General features: G+C 44.5%; 1 protein-coding gene across 3 annotated transcripts in view; it reads right to left on the bottom strand.

Annotated features, from left to right (window-relative positions):
• GGACT (gamma-glutamylamine cyclotransferase) overlaps positions 1-9,619 on the bottom strand; it is a 54,156-nt gene that overhangs the window by 40,511 nt on the left and 4,026 nt on the right. The window lies entirely within an intron of this gene.

The raw sequence follows: 9,619 nt of genomic DNA, 5'->3' as shown, positions 1-9,619 counted from the left end.
GACAGAAATGCTGATGCATAAGAGCACATGTACCCCAATGTTCATAGCAACAATGTCAACAATAGCCAAAACATGGAAGGAGCCTAAATGTCCATCACCTGACGAATGGATCAAGAAGATGTGGTACATATTCACGATGGAGTACTACATGGCAATGAGAGGGAATGACATATGGCCCTTTGTAGGAAAGTGGATGGACCTTGAGGGTGTCATGCTGAGCGAAGTAAGCCAGGCAGAGAAGGACAGAAACCATATGTTTGCACTCATAGGTCTAGCAGGAAAACAGGAGAGACCTAATGGAGAGTCAGAGGGAGCGGAGGAGGGAGAGAGAGTTGGGGAGAGAGAGGGATGCAAAACTTGAGAGACTATTGAATGCTGAGAATGAACTGAGAGGGGAAGGGGAAGGGGGAGGGGGGAAAAGAGTGGTGGTGATGGTGGAGGGCACTTGTGGGGAAGAGCACTGGGTGTTGTATGGAAACCAATTTGACAATAAAATATTATGAAAAAAAAAGGAAATGGGTGATGGGCGTGGAGGAGGGCACTTGTTGGGATGAACACTGAGTGTTATATGGAAACCAACTTGACAATAAACTATATTAAAAAAAAAAAAGGACAGCTAGTCACTCCACTCAGCCTGGGGCTCCCCGTGCTAGGTTGGGCGGTGAAGAGATTGACTTCTCTTCACAGGAGGGCTGCAAAGGCGCTCTGCACAGGTGCACACACGAGTGTAAAAGGAATTGGCGCCCATTTGTGTAAGCCAGCACACCAGGACCCTGGCGTCACTGCTAGCAGGTGGCGTCCGTTCTCCAGGTCCTCTCAGGAGAAAAGATGGCTGGCAGCGCACTGGCCATAATGTCTTCGCGTGAGGGAGGAGGAGCCATGAAGGGCTGGCTGAGGAACGGAGCAACTTCGCTGACTCAGGTCCTTTGCCAAATTCGCTGCACGTCTTACCCATTTCTGCTCTCCGTCCCTTACCATAACTTGAGGCTCATGGTCGCTCAGAATAAAACTGCGGATTAGGAACTAAGGAAGGAGACACTGGACATTTGGTGGTGACCACAATTTCTGCCACTCTCATTCTTTACTTACTGGGTGACACCCTGCTTTCAGGAACTACTGGAGACCCTGAATGAATCTCGGAAGCATTCCTGAGCCTCTCCTATCACTGGGTTTCTAAATTCCCAAGGTAAGGCATCCTAAGTGCGCAGAAACTCGTAGAGGCTTAAGTGGCTGCTCAGACGCTGTTTCACTAGATCTCGGTTCAACAAAAAAATCCCATGTGAGAAAATGTTGCAATGCGCCTTGCCAAGAGCTTACTGACTCTCCGAGAAACCACCACCCATGAGGACATTTTATGGCCTTTTTCCTGTGTAAAAACATTATGCAAGGAGCAGATCAAAACTCCAAACCAAAGCAGCACAGCGTTCGAGAGAGGTGGGAGCAGAGAGTGGTGAAAATGGTCCTGTCTGCCAAGCTGAAGGAAAGGGAGAAAGAGAAAGGGGGAAATAACACATGGAAGATGACCTCAGAAATGGGGGGACCAGCACATGAGAACCACTCTTTTGGAAGTCCTACAGACTTATTTTGCAAAACCCCCCAGGGGTTGGTACATTTCAGGTGAATTCATCTGAATCGATGCTACTTCTCTGCAAGGAAAATCCAAGGGCTGTTATGTAATGGAAAGGCACTACAAAAGTGTTTCTATTTATAAATTATCATAGCAGTGTAATTTCTTGATATTGTTCCAACATCTTTCAGATCATAGATGTATAGTGTTATTTCTGGAAGCAGGAGAAAGTATGGTATACGTGGAACACATGTGAAACAGACATGTGTCACTTCATAGTCAGGTAAAACCCTGCTACCTCTTATCTATGTGACCTTGTTCAAGGTGTTTCATCTCTCTGAACCTCAATTACATCACTGAAAAAAATGGGGATACTAATGCGCACCTCAAGGGTTAATGTATGAAGATTATAGGAAATGATGTGTATAAAAATTCTGGTACACAATGATTTTAATAAGTATTAGTCCCCTTCCGAGAGAAGGGTAAATCACAGAATTACTGTAAGGACTAAACAAGAGAATGGATCACAGATATAAAAGTGTCTGGCATGCAGCTTGTGTGTTCAATAAATATTAATTCCTTCTTAACTTACTTGCCCACACAAAAAGCTATATCCTAGTTTTTAGCATGGCTGAATGGTGTTCTTTATCATGAGATTTAACCTTTTTTGCATGGAAAAATTGTACAAACCCTCTTTGCACTAGTAAACACTATACACTAAAAGTACAGCACACTCTGCGGCACCATTCACAAGAGCGAAGGGGAAATAACCCCGTGTCCGTCAATAGATGAACGGAGAAGTGACCTGTATCTGCACACAACAGTCAGCCTTACAAAGGAAGGAAATCTTGCCACACGCTACAACTTGGATGAGGCTTAGGGACGTTATGCTAAAGGAAAGAAGCTGGTCACGAAAGGCGACCACTGTAAGAGTTCACTTACTGAGGTGCCTGGACAGTCAAGTGCGGAGGCCGAGAGCAGCGCGGTGTTGCCAGGGGCCGCGGAGAAGGGGGGTGTTGCCTAATGGGTACAGCTTCAGTTTTGCGAGAAGAAACAGTTTTGGAGATATGTTGTACAACCCTGGATACACTTCACACTACTGAACTGTACACTTAAAAATGGTTAAGATGGCAAAGTTTTTTTTTTTTTTACCACAACGAAAAATAAAACATAAGATGATGTAACTTGCGAGCTCTCACCGTAACGCAGGACCGTCTCGCTGATTCATTCTGGACTGTGCTGCAGAGAGACCTGTGCAGTCTGCGCCCAGAGCTGACTCCGCAGCACGCCTCAGGGTTACTCTCGAGGGCGCTTTCCTGAATGAATATCCAGGATTTGTTAGGATTCAGCTGCTAATGGAAAGAGTGGAACTTGACATCTTTTGGTGCATAATATGTGTTAATACCATCAGATAATCGTAAGATGTGAAAGCTGGAAGAAACTTAAAAAATAAAAGGTAATCAAACTAAATGATTTACCTAAGGTCCTGCGGGTAGTAATTATGAGCAGCGCTGGAAAGGGAAGACATCTCCAGATTCCCCCTGCAATCCTGCACAACCAACGGGCTCGGCTCTCCACACGGCCTCACCTCTGAACTTCGCTGTTCAACACGCCGCCACCAGGGGGCAGCAGATGTATTAGTCTGGTATTCTAAAACCCCAATTTAAGACCCCAACACCTATTATCCCTTCCTCCACCCGCCCATGTAGGTATGCACATTTATAGCACTTTATTAGGTCAACAGGAATAAAGTTCAAAGAACATATATCATAATTTTTTAAACAAAAAGACTTGGGTCCACTGGAGGTAACAGGCTTACTAATCCTTCATTATTTTTTTATTTATTCCAACTCAAATTGATGTAAGGGTCAATTACTACGTAAGTTTTAAACCAAAAATGACTTAGCTACAGAAACCCATCCCATCCCTATACATTCCTTTTCCTAATACTTGGCCTCCCAGGTTTCATACAGCAACGACCTCAAGCCCATCTGGAAACTTGCCCTCCATCTTTTTTCTTCATCAGGCTGTTTTTCTTTCTAACGCCCCTGTGTTACAAAGGACGGTCTGTCCGCAGGCCTAACCCTTCAGCAACTTTCCAGAACTGTAACAGGGCGATTCTAGATGATTGTAATTTCCACTGTTTAAATGATACATGGCAGCTAATGGTGGAGACCTGACAGACCCGTCTCACGGCAATGACCTTGTGCACCGAGACTTCCAGTTTCATCTAATTCAAGGAGGGAGGGACAACAGCATTAGCAGTGACATCTAGGTAATTAATCTAGGAAGCAACTGCACACTTTCAAGCAATAGCGACCAGCGACTATGGTCCCTATGTCATCCAAAAAGAGGCTTATGATCTTTATTTCACAAATTTCAAATGGTTTTCTTTCTTGAGCTTAATACGCTTAATTTTTTTTTTAAAAAGGTATTCAAATGCAAGTTTTAGCTCCTGTCTCAGACACACTGGAGCAGTCCATTCTTATTTATTTTATTATTCTTTTTCATTTTTAAGTTTGTCTGTTTGTTTAGAGAGAGCCCGCACAGGCTGGGGAAGTCCCGGGCGGGCTCTCGCACCATCAGCGCAGAGCCCACTGCGGGGCTCGAACCCACAAACTCTGAGATCATGACCTGAGGTGAGATCAAGAATCAAGACGCTTACCTGACCGTACCACCCAGGCACCCCACGAACAGTCCCTTTTTAAACCACAACAGTGTTCACTGTAGTAAACGGCAGTCAAAGAAATTATTCTTCGTTCCCGTCCAGCTGTCTCCTGTAACTTACTATTCACTCATCAAACTAATCTAGCATAAAACTGACGGCAAAAGCAGTGATGGCACCATCAGTTACTGTGTGTAGAACAGGACTGAGACACGCACAAGACGCATATACTGAAGGGATCACTGCAGAGCGCAACCTGGATTCAGACACTGTTCTGTAATTCTTTGCCAAATACGATGGCTCATTTGATGAGACTTAAGAAAGTCTCCTCTCTAAACAACATCCTGGTTTTAATTTAATTATTTTCCATACAGAATATTTACCATATTTAAATATGGAATATCACCAGAAAACCAGAAATAATTATTTTTATAACAGATGTAACAGGTGTATAAAATAAATTTAATTCAGTAATTTATTCGACAATTAAAAATAATGTGTCTATCATACCCCAAAAACTGACATCAGATAATAAAAAAAAAAACACACCTACTAGGAGGGCTCAAATAGGAAAAAAAACCAAACCTGATAATATCAAGTGCTGACAAAAACATGGAGCAACTAGAACTCTCATACGTAGGTGGCTGAGATGCAAAATGGTTGGGGTGCAGCCACTCTGGAAAAGTTCAGCAGTTTCTTTAAAAGTTAAACACACACGTACCAAATGACCCAGCCACTGTGCTCCTGGGGATCTGCTCTAAAAGATGAAAAATTTCAATCACATAAAAACCTATCTACAAATGTTTATAGGAGCTCTACTCTAATTCCCACGAACGGTAAAGAATCCAATCCGTCAACAATGAATGAATACACAAACCGGGGTGTGTCCAGAAGACGGAGTACACTTCCCGGCAGTACAAAGAACACACATGAGGACGAACCTCGAAGACGTCTGAGTGAAGAAGTTAGTCTCTAAAGATGCAAACTTGTTAATTTCATTTATGTGACATTCTAGAGAACGCAAAACTTATCAAGACGGAGACCAGGTCGAGGGCTGCAGAGTTAGGGGAAGAGTGGGTGTCTGACTTACAACGGGGCAGACTGAGGGAGGGCTGGATAGTTTCTGGTCTTGTTTTCTGGCTTCTTTTTGGTGACGGAACTGCTCTGTACTGTAAAAGGACTGTGATGTGGTTCCGTGAATCAATCAACTTCAAAACTCATAGAATTATACAACAAAGGCCAATTTTACTTTATATAAATTCTAATAGTGAACGAAAGTATGAGAGTATGTGAATACTCTAAAACAAGAGTTAAAAATAAGAGGGAAAAGTAAGGCTAAGAGCTCTGAGTTAAGCTAGTGCCTGGCACACGTCAATTATTTATTAGAAGAGACTTAGGAGATGAAGAAACCAAATACATTGAGTGGGTTTTGCTTTGACCCTGGTCTGGATAGACCAGCTGCACGTACCTTTTTAGGCAAATGAAGGAATCTGAACACAGTTTTAGAGTCTCCGGCGATCTCACCCTGACCGCGCCCGATCTTGCCTGAATACAGTATTGGAGGATATTAAGGACTTTTTGTTCATTGTTAGTAGGACTGCAGTTATATTAAAACTGAACTTTAAGAAAAATCATACTAAAATATTTAGTGCTAAAACGACATGGCTTCTGGTATTGCCTTTAGAATTCTCCAGAAGTGAGCAAACAAACAAAAACTCAAGAAAACGAAGGGCAAAGGGCTAATGGAACAGTGTGGCAGAGCCAGGACGGTGCATGGCTTTCTGATACTGTGTTGGTTCACAAAGGTTTCCTGTGTTCTCTGCTTGGGGATGACTGGAAATGTCCGTAACAAAATGCTGACAGAGAAAACAACAACAGTGACTTCATCTTCATAAATACTCCCCAAAAGGCCGTTTAACTGTTCTTCATTTATAAGATACACTACACTTGACCGTGGGGTTTGGGGTGCCAACACCCTGTATTTGAAATATCAGAATATAACCTCCAACTCCCCCAAAGTTAGCTACTAATAGCTTCATGTTGTCCAGACACCTTGGTGATAGCACGTGTCAATCAGCACATATTCTGTATGCTATGTGTGTTATATTCTGTGTTCTTACAATAAAGTAAGCTAGAGAAAAGAAAATGTTATTTAGAAAATCGTAAAGAAAAAATACATTTACAGCACTGTATTTATTGTTTTTTTTAAAAGCTGCATTTAAGTGAACTTGTGCAGTTCAAACCCGTGTTGTTCAAGACTCAACTGTGATTTCTCCTTACAGTTTCTGTTAGGCTTTTATAACCTGTATCTAACTTTACAGAAAACCAAACTGACGCAGAAAGAGTAAAGCAGACAGTTGTGATTCTTCTCACAAATAAGGGCTCAATACGGCCTGAGTAACAGCTTAGAGAATGCTTTTCAAATCTCATTTAATGCTCATAAGTTAGTAAAGTCAACACACGATGTAAAAACTCTAATCAAGTTCATGAACTCACCAGCCGCGTACTCCCAAGTGCAGGTGACGACAGCGGGAAGAGGTAACGAACACTCAAAAGTTTAGAAACAGATGCAGTGACATGAACCCAAGGAGAATCGGAATAGGAGAAGTTCTAATTTATTCTTTGTCACTCTAATTTACTCTGACAGAACTCAAATTATCAGAGTTCTAAAAACACTTCCAACCAACTGGAAATGTCTTTCTTACTGGCAGTCCATTAAGTGGGAGATAATACGGGGGAAGAAGAGGGGACGGTGTGGTTCTCATCTAAACAGAGTTAATACATGAGAAAATACCAAATATTTTAGCACGAATTTTGTTTAAAATCGTCTGGCAGTGTTTAAAGCTAGTGGGCAAAGACAATTACACGGCAAAAGTGGCAGAGAAAATAAAGGTTAAAGAGCTGCTGCAGCAAAAGGCCCGCGAGGGGGCCCGGGCAGGGGTGACCCGTGGGAAAGGTGGGGGCCAGGAGTGAATCGGGGCTCTGACCGCTGCTCAGTGGGGCTCTGAGAGACGGGGGGGGGGGGGCCAGCTCGCACAGAGGGCCGTCTCCCTCCCAGAAGCCTCTCTCCCCAGTGCTGACGGAGTCACGGCTTCGGCACAGGGAGCAGAGACGCCGCGCCCTGGGAGTAACCGACTGTCCCAAGTGTCTGACCCTGCCTGGCCTACTGCAGCACAAGGTGAGGTGACTCAATAAGGGCCTCCCAAAGGTCCCCAGGGCCTGTGAACTTGTTACCTCGCACGGCATAAGGGACTTGACTGCTGTGATTAATGTTAAGGGCCTTAAGATGCAGAAATTACCCTGGATTGTCCAAATGCGCCCAATCTAACCACATGAGTCCTCCAAAGTGGAGAAGCTTTCCTGGCTGGGGGCAGAGAGAGAGAGAGAGAGAGAGCGAGCGAGCGAGCGAGCGAGAGAGAGAGCGAGCGAGTGAGCTGTGACCACAGCGGAAGGGACAAAGGGACAAAGTGCTATCTCTCAAGGTGGAGGGAGGGAGCCCGTGAACCAAAGAATGCAGGCGGCCTCTAGAAGTGGGAAAAGGAGAAAAAACAGGTACTTCCCCAGCACCTCCAGGAGGGGACACAGCCTCACCGATGCCCCGATTTCAGCCCAGTGAGACCCGCGCTGACTTCTGACCTAAAGAACCGTAAGACAAGTATCTGTGTTTGTGTTAAGCCATGAAGTTGGTGACAGCTTGTTCTGGGGGCGCTAGGAAACACCTCTCCTAGTCCCCAGGCCTGGGCCCGTGCCCCCTCCCCTCTCACTTCACCAATCAGGGGCACTTTCATTCAGTTTGAAAGACAAGATACTCCTGGGGCGCCTGGGTGGCTCAGTCAGTTGAGTGTCACAGTCTTGATTTCGGCTCAGGTCGTGATCCCAGAGTCATGGGATTGAGGACCTCATCTTGCTCCGAGCTGAGCGAGAATCTGCTTAAGATTCTCTCTCTGTGTCCCTCTCCCCAAATTGAATACTCTCTCTTTCTCTCTCTCAGAAAAAAAAAAAAAAAAAAAGACAAGCTCTTCCACATCGCACATCTCTGCTCAAAGGCCTTTCCCCCAAGCTCTCCCACATGCACCTGAGCAGCCTGGGCCAGTCAGGCCCTCCGCGCCACACCCCTCGCTCCCACACCTCTCCACCTCGGTGCCCGCCCGACTGCACTGATTCTCTCCTTCAGAGCTGACATTTACTGAGCAACTACTAAACGCTAAGTGCCATACGAAGGATTTTTCACGGGTTTTCTCACCCAATCGTTCCCACTACCCTACCAGCTGGGCATAATCACTGTCCCCCATTTATTAAAGGGTCAAACTCATCCAACGCGTAAGTGGCGGAGCCAGGAGTGGAAGCCAGGTAGTCTGCCACAGGGCTTGCTGCCCTCAGCCGCAGCGGTAGATCTGTCTCCTTTGCGAGAAATCGGAGTTCCAGGGTCCTGGGCACGGAGTAACACTGCAGCCCCAGGGCTCAGCACACAGCAGCTTACTAGGTGCTGAATACGAACAAATGCAGACAAAGATGATTTTTCCCCACTATTCCTTCTTTTAAAAGAAAATTTTATTATCAGAAGTCAAATATGTACAGAAGTAGAGTGTTGGTATAATGATCCCCCAAATACCCAAATCCCAACTTCAATGCTTATCATGTAGGGCCAATCTTCACACCGGCACTTATGTCAATGTTACATTATCTGCTAGACAGAGCCCTCTTCACTGCTCTTCACTGCTCTTCCCTTACCGGATTCCATGTTCCTAGTTATCACAGGTTCATCTACCTGTTTAAGACTTTTTAAAAACAATCTTGAAATTGGCAAGTCTTTCTACGCAAAACTCAAGGTAAAGGAACTGTAAAGGAGAAACTGGTAACTTTTCCCCCTATATAAAATTTAGATTTTCTGCAAAGCATAAATATTGTAAACGAATAGAAAAAATGGGGGGAAGGGGGCGCCTGAGTGGCTCAGTCGGTTAAGCACCCAACTCTTGATCTCAGCTCAGGTCATGATCTCACGGTCCGTGAGTTCAAGCCCCATGTTGGGCTCCGCACTGAGAATTCTGAACCCACCTGAGATTTTCTCTCTCTCTCTCTCTCCACCTCCCCAGTGCGCTCTTGCTCTCTCTCTCAAAATAAATAAACATTAAAACAACTTTTTTAAACAATGGGGAAAACAGCTATAACATATATGACAGATAATGAGTATGTATTTCCAACATATAAAGAATTGTTACAAATCAGTAAGAAAAAGACCAACACTACAAGGAACTCACCAAACTCCACACCCAAAAAACAAATAACCCAGTGAAGAAATGGGCAGAAGTCATGAACAGACACTTCTCCAAAGAGGACATCCAGATGGCCTACAGGCACATGAAACGATGCTCAACATCACTCATCAT

Source organism: Suricata suricatta, chromosome 4, assembly GCF_006229205.1.
Source record: "Suricata suricatta isolate VVHF042 chromosome 4, meerkat_22Aug2017_6uvM2_HiC, whole genome shotgun sequence".
Classification (NCBI taxonomy): Eukaryota; Metazoa; Chordata; class Mammalia; order Carnivora; family Herpestidae; genus Suricata; species Suricata suricatta.
The sequence above is the reverse complement of the archived record's forward strand: the minus strand, read 5'-3'. Positions and strand labels throughout refer to the sequence as shown.